Here is a 9,264-nt window from a genome sequence, read left to right on the forward strand (position 1 = left end):
GGTATGCTTGGTGGCGGTCAGCCCATGGCCACTAACCCATGGCATTCAGTCAGGGAGAACTTTCTGAGTACCTCTGAGGATACTTGTGGCTGCATGTAACAATGCCTCCCAGCTCAAAGTGGATTCACAGTAAGGAAATGTGTTGGCTGCAGGATTGGCAGTCCTGGGACAGAGTGGCCTTCACGGTTAGCCAATCTAGCAATTCTTCAGGGTCATCAAGTGTCCAGGTTTCTTTTTTTTTTTTTTTTTTTTTAAGTTCTAGGGTATATGTGCACAACGTGCAGGTTTGTTACATATGTATACATGTGCCATGTTGGTGTGCTGCACCCATTAACTCATCATTTACATTAGGTATATCTCCTAATGCTTTCCCTCCCCCCTCCCTCAAGGGTCCAGGTTTCTTCGGGGTCACCACACTGCCCTCCACAGTGTCGACCTCTGCCTAAGATGAGTCCTTCTCTGGCTGTAGTGTGGCAGTGGAGCAGTTGGGGCCAGATGCTTCCTCATTTACATCCAGCACAGGAGGGAGCCGGAGCCAGCGGGCTTCCATGGCCCACCTACAGAAGCAAGAAGCCTTTTCCCAGATACCATCATGTTTCAGTGGCTCAAACTCAGTCTCACATGCCCATTCCTCAGTCACTGTGGCAAGGAAGACTGTAATGGGTTTACGCCAGTCAGAGTGGAGTTTGCTACTCCATCAAGGTGGTGGAGAGAGAGTAAAACCTAACAAGATCTGAGTAGGAAACGGGGAAGTGAGTGCTAGATAGGCCACCGACAACGACTCTTCCACAGCTGGGGCAGGAAGCTTGGCCTAAGGGACACAGATGAATAAATATGCTCTGGTACCTGCCTCAAGTTGTTCCCAGACTGGTCTGAGAGAATCAGGGAATAATTTGCAATTTACTGTGGGACGGTTGAGGTCCATGCAGGAGAGAAGGGAGGGTAAGGTTCCTTAAGGAAGTGACCTATGAACTGAGCCATAAAGAAGGAGGGCGAACACGGCCAACATTCTCGTATACCCAGCACCTCTCTGTTGGAGAAATGTTCCTTCCCCATCACACATGGTTCTTGTTCAACTGCCAAACCAGGGTGCACACATGACCCCAGCTTGGCCAGTCAAGTGCCAATCCCTCTAGCCACAACGATTAGTCCCAGAGGCAGGCATGTAACCCAAGCTGGGTCACTCAAGGCCCTCCATAAGATTGCTCTGTGGATGCTGAGAGGAGAGTTTCACTTCTTTTTGGACCATAAACCATAGACTATAAGCTCAGACTACCCCAGTGACCTGCTCTCCTCCCATGGGGGAAAACCTGCTTGAGAATAAAGCCAGCTCAGAAAAGCAGAGCCAGGAGATGGAGAAGTGCTGCATCCAGCTATTCTTGAAGCCACCGGATCCTCCCTTAGACTTCCCACATATATCAGCCCACAAAGGCTTCTTTTGGCTTAAACTAGTTTGCTTTAGAGTTTTGTGATTTGTAACTAAAAAAGGCCGATTACAAGTGAATTTTGGCAAAAAGAAAGATGAAGTAGGATCCTGAGAGAGAGGACAGCATGAGGCCCTGCCTCCCACTAGGTGCTGGGCCAAGCTGCTGCAATTTCTCAGTGACTCATTGTCCCCAGGTTGCTCACAGCCTTCTCAGAGAGAAAAGACACCCACACATGCAATGATGAGAAACCAACTCCAATCATAATGATAATGCAATGAAATGCTCAGTAAATGTTAGTATGTACCAGGCATTGTTCTGAACTCATTCAACTACCTAATATTATGGGGTAGGTATCAGCTGCCCCATAATAACATCCCATTTACAGATGAGGAAACTGAGGCTTAGGAGGTTACATACCTTGCTTTGTCAAGCAATTGAGTGGTTGAGCCAACATTCAAACTCAGGTCATTTGGCTTGCAGAGAGAGCCTCTTCATTACAACTCACTGGGGCCCCACTCCCATTACAGTGTATGTGAATGGTACTCCCTATAATTGGGCAGTGCCCAACCTGTGCAGCCATACATGGCAGCTCTGCTTGAAGACCCCCTCCTCTTAACCACTCACTTCCATGTTCACTGGGCCACACCATAAGTGTGGTGGGTGTTGTTGGTAGAGAGTTCCAAGAACAGAGACAGTTTTGCGGAGGAGGTGGGATGAGAGCTGACATCCCAAAATTGGATGGAATTGTGAAAGAAGGAAGACAGATATAAATAGAAAGAAGAACCCTAGAAGACCGACTGGGCCTGGTTCACCAGAGAAGAAACTTAACTTTCAAGGATCAGTCACGAGCACTCTAGCTGTTTTCTGTTGCATACCTACTATCTGCCTGGCACTGTGCCAGGCCCTTTACCCACCCCTCCTATCTGATGCTCACCATGCACCTCCAAGGAGAGTAATATTCCAGCCTGCAGATGACACAGAGACTCAAAGAGATGCTGTGTCTTGCTGAGGCCATGCAGCCTCGATGCAGGAATAGTTGCTGCCCCAAGGTAGCACCATCCCTGGCAGAGTTCTTACAATCATATCAGTGTCTGCTGGAGCCAAAAGATGCCTCCTTTATGAGTGTGGAGGAAGCTGGGTTGTCATGAGGAGGGTGGATTAGTTCCAGTACCTCAAGTCTCCAAATTTAATTCAAAACAATTCTGATTCCTTATCACTAGTTTGGAGGCAAAGCCTTTTGTGTCTTGGCCCTAGAAAGCATCTATCTTGCACAACATGGTCTCCCCAGAGTCCCAAATGCCTTACAGCTGACTTTCAGCAACACCAGGGTGAGTGAGAACAGGGAGGGTGAGCTCTGACCCACAGTAGGTCCCCAGCCCCTGTCTGCTCCTGAGTACTCTGGGCACCGAGTGCTCTGGGTCCCAGTTGGCTCCTGCTGAAAAGAAAGTGATGGCAGGAGCTTTGTGGAAATGTGGTCGGGGAGTAAATTTATTTCTTGGCCTGGGGCTCAGGACTCAATGGAAAGAACCAAGTCCAGTGGACTGTAACTCACTGGTTTAGGTATCAATAAACTCTCCATTTCTTCTCTTCACCTACCTAATTACCCTATTCACTTATTCACTCCATCCACACACCTCCACTTCTTCATTATACTTTTGTTCCCTCTTTCAGTGACCCAGTCGCCATGGCTGAGAGCTATGGAGGTGACTAAGGCTCCAGAGATGGGGACACACTAGACGGACAATCAAAACACTAGGCCACAAGAGCAATAAGAAGACTGTGCAGGCCAGGCATGGTGGCTCACGCCTGTAATCCCAGCACTTTGGGAGGCCGAGGCGGGCGGATCAAGAGGTCAGGAGATCGAGATCATCCTGGCTAACACGGTGAAACCCTGTCTCTACTAAAAATACAAAAAATTAGCTGGGCGTGGCGGCGGGTGCCTGTAGTCCCAGCTACTCAGGAGGCTGAGGCAGGAGGATGGCGTGAACCCGGGAGGCGGAGCTTGCAGTGAGCCGAGATCGCGCCACTGTACTCCAGCCTGGGCAACAGAGCAAGACTTCATCTCAAAAAAAAAAAAAAAAAGAAGACTGTACATAGTTGGCAGGGACCTGGGGCAGAGAAAGACTTAACAACAGCTTAGGGGGTCAGGAAAGGCTTCAGAGAGGATGTGGAAAGAAAATTGCTGGGCGGAAGATAACATTCCAGACAAAAGGAGCAAGGCACAGAGGTGTGAACAGCTGGCCTGCTTAGAGAGAAGTGAGAACTGCAGTGTGACTGGAGCCCTGGGTGTGTGGAGGGGAAAGGAAAGGATAAGAGATGAAGCTAGAAAGTAGGTTGAAGACCAGGCTGGGCACGGGTTTGAATGGCAGATTAAAGAGCATGGACTTTATTCTCTAGACAATGGTGCTCCAAGTGTGGTCCCTGGACTGCCAGCAACAGCATCACTTGGGAACTTGATAAAAATGCAAATTCTCAGGCCACAGACCTACTGAATCAACAGCTCTGGGTGTATAGTCGGGCGCTGTGGCTCACACCTGTAATCCCAGTACTTTGGGATGCCAAGGAAGGCGGATCATCTGAGGTCAGGAGTTCAAGACCAGCCTGGCCAATATGGTGAAACCCTGTCTCTACTAAAAATACAAAACGTAGCCAGGCATGGTGGCATGCACCTGTAATCCCAGCTACTTGGGAGGCTGAGGCAGGAGAATTGCTTGAACCTGGAAGGTGGAGGTTGCAGTGAGCAGAGATCACACCACTGCACTCAAGCCTGGGCAACAGAGTGAGACTGTCTCAAAAAAAAAAAAAAAAAAAAACCTCTGGGTATGGGGCATAGCCTTACATTATATTATAACATGCCTTCTAGGTGATTCCTGGTGCATATTAAAGTTTGAGTATCACATTCTGAGGTAACAGGGAGCCACGGGTGGTTTGTGAGCAGACTAGTGTCATAATAGCATTCTGAATCAGAAAGCACTCTCAGAGCAGCATAGAGGCTGGACTAATGAGAAGTGAGGGTGAAGTTGGTGCAAAGAAATACAAGTGAGATGGGGAATGTGGCAGACTGGTAGATGTCCTCCAAAATCTGTTTCAGTAATATCTCATGTGGAAACTGGAATCATACATTGAAAATACTCTCCATACATTTGATAGCAAATGGAAATTAAGTTTCACATGGTGATTTCTTATCAAAACCTTTAATCAAAAGCTCAGGGCATATTGTTTTTTTGTTTTTTGGGGGTTTTTTTTGAGACAGGGTCTTGCTCTGTCACCCGGGCTGGAGTGCAGTGGCATAATCTAAATCACTGCAACCTCAGCCTCCCAGGTTCAAGTGATTCTCCTGCCTCAACCTCCCAAGTAGCTGGGGTTACAGGCGTGTGCCACCACGCCCAGCTAATTTTTGTATTTTTAGTAGAGACAGGGTCTCACCATGTTGGCCAGGCTGGTCTTGAACTCCTGGGCTCAAGTGATCCTCCTGCCTCGGCCTCCCAAAGTGCTGGGATTATAGGCATGAGCCCAACCAAAAAAAAAAAAAAAAAAATTACTCAAACATCTTGGAGCATATAGCCTTGTCCTAATTTAGGATTACTTCCCTGCAATTGATTGCCAGAAGAGGAGTCCCTGAATCAAAAGGCCTCGACATTATTTAAGCCTTTGATGCATATTGCCAAATTGCTTTCCAAAGGATCTTTAGCAAATCATTTTCCCACCAGAATGTAGGACTACTCATTCCTCACATCAACATCAGCCTTCAGTGTTACCAGCTTTTTAAACTTCAAATTTGAAAGGCTGCAAATGACCTTTTATTTTGTACTCTTTTGTATTACTAGTGAGATACAAAATGTCCTGTGTTTATTGTGTTTTATCTGTATCCTTTGACCATTTATTGGGTTCTTACTGTTTGTTATCAATCCAGTGTGCTGTTTATATAATAAATATATTAAGCCATTGTCTATAAAACATTTCCCCAGTCTGAAGTTTGCCTTTAATTTTTGGCTACCATTTCGGAGTAGAGTAGGGTTTTCACTTTTTGAAAAAAAGTAAAAAAAAAAAGTAACAAAAGTTAATGGTTTTTTTTTGTTTTTTTTTTTGTTTTGTTTTTAGACAGTCTGGCTCTGTCATTCTGGCTGGAGTGCAATGGTGCAATCTTGGCTCACTGCAGTCTCCGCCTACCAGGTTCAAGTGATTCTCCTGCATCAGCCTCCCGAGTAGCTGGGACTACAGCATGTGCCACCACACCTGGCTAATTTTTGTATTTTTAGTAGAGATGGGGTTTCACTATGTTGCCCAGTCTGGTCTTGAACTCCTGACCTCAGGTGATCCTTCTGCCTTGGCCTCCCAAAGTGCTGGGATTCAGGAGTGAGTCACCACGCCCAGCCAAAGAATTAAAAAAAAATAAACCTGTCCATCTTTTCCTTGTTATTTCTTCCATTTTCTCTAATCTTAGTTAACTACTCACTCTTTCAATAGCTTCCTTTCTATCAGGTTCAAGAATTCATGGAGGCCAGCCATACTGGCTCACGCCTATAATCCCGGCACTCTGGGAGACCGAAGCAGGAGGATCACTTGAGTCCAGAGTTCCAGAGAAGTCTGGGCAACAGAGGGAGTAGAGAACCGATCTCTACAAAAAACAAAAAACTAAAAAAAATTAGCCAGGTATGGTGGTACACACCTGTAGCCCCAGCTACTCTGGAGGCTGAGGTGGGATGATCACTCCAGCCTGGGAGGTCAAGACTGCAGTGAGCCATGATGGTGCTGCTGCACTGCAGCCTGGGTGACAGAGTGAGACCCTGTCTCAAAAAATAATAATAAATAAATAAATAAATAAAAGAATTGATGGAGATGTCTGCACTGTTTAGCCATTTTTTTAAAAAAACAAAGAAAGAAAGATTATCCTCCTTTTCCCTGAGAACATTTGACTTTCCTTGACTCACCTTTTTTTTTTTTTTTTTTTTGAGACGGAGTCTGGCTCTGTTGCCCAGGCTAGAGTGCAGTGGCGCGATCTCGGCTCACTGCCAGCTCTGCCTCCAGGGTTCATGCCATTCTCCTGCCTCAGCCTCCCGAGTAGCTGGGACTACAGGCGCCCGCCACCACGCCTGGCTAATTTTTTGTATTTTTAGTAGAGATGGGGTTTCACCGTGTTAGCCAGGATGATCTCCATCTCCTGACCTCGTGATCCGCCCGCCTCGGCCTTCCAAAGTGCTGGGATTACAGGCGTGAGCCACCGCGCCCGGCCTTGACTCACCTTTTTAAAAATTATTATTTATTTATTTTTTTTGAGACGGAGTCTCGCTCTGTCACCCAGGCTGGAGTGCACTGGCACGCGGTCTCTGCTCACTGCAAGCTCTGCCTCCCGGGTCCACACCATTCTCCTGCCTCAGCCTCTTGAGTAGCTGGGACTACAGGCGCCCGCCACCACGCCTGGCTAATTTTTTGTATCTTTAGTAGAGACGGGGTTTCACCATGTTAGCCAGGATGGTCTCGATCTCCTGACCTCATGATCCACCCGCCTCGGCCTCCCAAAGTGCTGGGATTATAGGCGTTAGCCACCGCGCACGGCCACCTTTTTTTTTCCGAGATGTAGTCTTGCTGTGTCGCCCAGGCTGGAGTACAATGGTGCAATCTCAGCTCACTGCAACTTCCGTCTCCTGGGTTCAAACAATTCTCCTGCCTCAGCGTCCCAAGTAGCTGGGGCTACAGGTGCATGCCACCATGCCCAGCTAATTTTTGTATTTTTAGTAGAGACGGGGTTTCACCATGTTGGCCAGGCTGGTCTTAAACTCCTGACATCAGATGATCTGCCCACCTTGGCCTCCCCGTGCCTGGCCCTTCACTCACTTTTTGATTAGTACCTTGAAATGTGCTCATCGGGACTGGGGGCTGCAGAAGGATGTATATGTATATGCATCCAAAACATCTGGAAGAATTGTACTAAAAATGTGAACACTGGTTGTCTCTGGTTGGTAGGGGCCCGGCTGAGAGGGTTGTGTTATTCTTGCTTCCTTTGCACCCCTAATTCCTTTGGACAAGATACCTCTTCCATTCCTTATGGCTGCCCATTACAGTACACTTGCTCAATATAGCACCCTAATTCTCCTGGCAACAGTTTTGGAGGCCGAGGGGTGAACATGTCACTCTATCACTCAAGCAGAGCCAGAGTCCTTCCCTGAGAATGAGATAGGAAATTGGGAGGATGCTTTCCTTCCACTGTGTTTAATTGGAAAGCTGGGGCTGCCTCACTCCATGTTTCCTGCCAACTAGAAGATCACTCTGGAGAGAAAAAGAGGCCAACGTGTGAAGAGAAATCAAGACAAGGAGAGAGGAGGGAAGACAGAGAAAGCAAATCCTATGAGTACTACGTCTCCAGTTTCAGTCTCCAAGCCCCTAATCTCTGGTGTTTTTCCTGCAGTCTTGTGCCAGCTATTGTGAACTATAGATTCCTCTTGGATGAAGCTGGTTTAGGTTGGGATTCTGTCACTTGGGAAGTGAAAGAATCTCAACAGTTAGTCTGTGTGTGTTTTTAATATATTATGGAATTTTCCTGCAATGACCATGTATCACTTGTTCAATAGAAATACTAAAAAAGTAAAGATAATGTGTTTGTTAAAGAAAAGAAAACACGAGGCCTCTCAGAAATGCTCAAAAGCAGGAAAAATGAAAAGCACACCATAGAAGCTGTACAAGTCAGCTGGGCGCGGTAGCTCATGCCTGTAATTCCAGCACTTTGGGAGGCTGAGGCAGGTGGATCACCTGAGGTCAGGAGTTCAAGACCAGCCTGACCAACATGGTGAAACCCCCATCTCTACTAAAAATACAAAAATTAGTTGGGCGTGTTGGTTCATCCCTGTAGTCCCAGATACTTGGGAGGCTGAGGCAAGAGAATTGCTTGAACCCAGGAGGCAGAGGTTGCAGTGAGGCGAGATGGCACCATGGCACCATTGCACTCTAGCCTGGGCAACAGAGGGAGACTCTGTCTCAAAAAAAAAAAAAAAAAAAAAAAAAGAAGTTGTACAAGTCCTCGAAAGGACAGAGGTCATCTTATCATCCAGGGGGTGTTGTCATCAAGATGAACAGGAATTTGTTCATCTTGAGCTAGAACCCCTAGCTCAGTGGGTGTGCTTGGTGGGTATAGGGGAGAGTGGGGGCTCAGCCCTGAGCAGGAAATATATTTTTCCATGAACTAAGGAGTCTGAGATACTGAGATTTGGAAGAGGGATCCCTTAACCCCTCGTCCCTGGCCAAATCAAGTCCTCTCTCTGAGTCTCAGTTTACACTGAGTCTAGCTCTCATGTTTTGAATAGTGTTCTAGGCACTTCATATCATTATCTGATAGAATTCTCAGAACTCTGAGTCAATCTTCAATATTCCCATGTTCCTGAGTAAGAAACTGAGGTTCGGAGAGGTAACACATGACCAGGATCAGTTAGACTCCAAAGCCTTTCTAGGAACCTCAGCTATCTTCCTCTCTCCTCTGTAAGATGGGCATAATAAATTGGCCAGGTGCAGTGGCTCATGCCTGTAATTCCAGCACCTTGGGAAGCTGATTGGGGAGGATTGCTTGAGCCCAGGAGTTTGAGACCAGCCTGGGCAATATAGTGAGACCCCCATCTCTACAAAAAATAAAAAAGTTAGCCAGGTGTGGTGGCACGCACCTGTAGTCCCATCTACATGGGAGGCTGAGGTAGGAGGATGACTTGAGCCCAGGAGTTTGAGGCTGCAGTGGGCCGTCATCATGCCATTGCACTCCAGCCTGGGTGACAGAGCAAGACCGTGTCTTAAAAAAAAAAAAAAAGAAAAAGAAAAAAAGAAGAAAGAAAGAAAAAGGAAGGAAGGAAGGAAG

The sequence above is a fragment of the Pongo pygmaeus genome, chromosome 2 (genome assembly GCF_028885625.2).
Source record: "Pongo pygmaeus isolate AG05252 chromosome 2, NHGRI_mPonPyg2-v2.0_pri, whole genome shotgun sequence".
NCBI classification, from domain to species: Eukaryota; Metazoa; Chordata; class Mammalia; order Primates; family Hominidae; genus Pongo; species Pongo pygmaeus.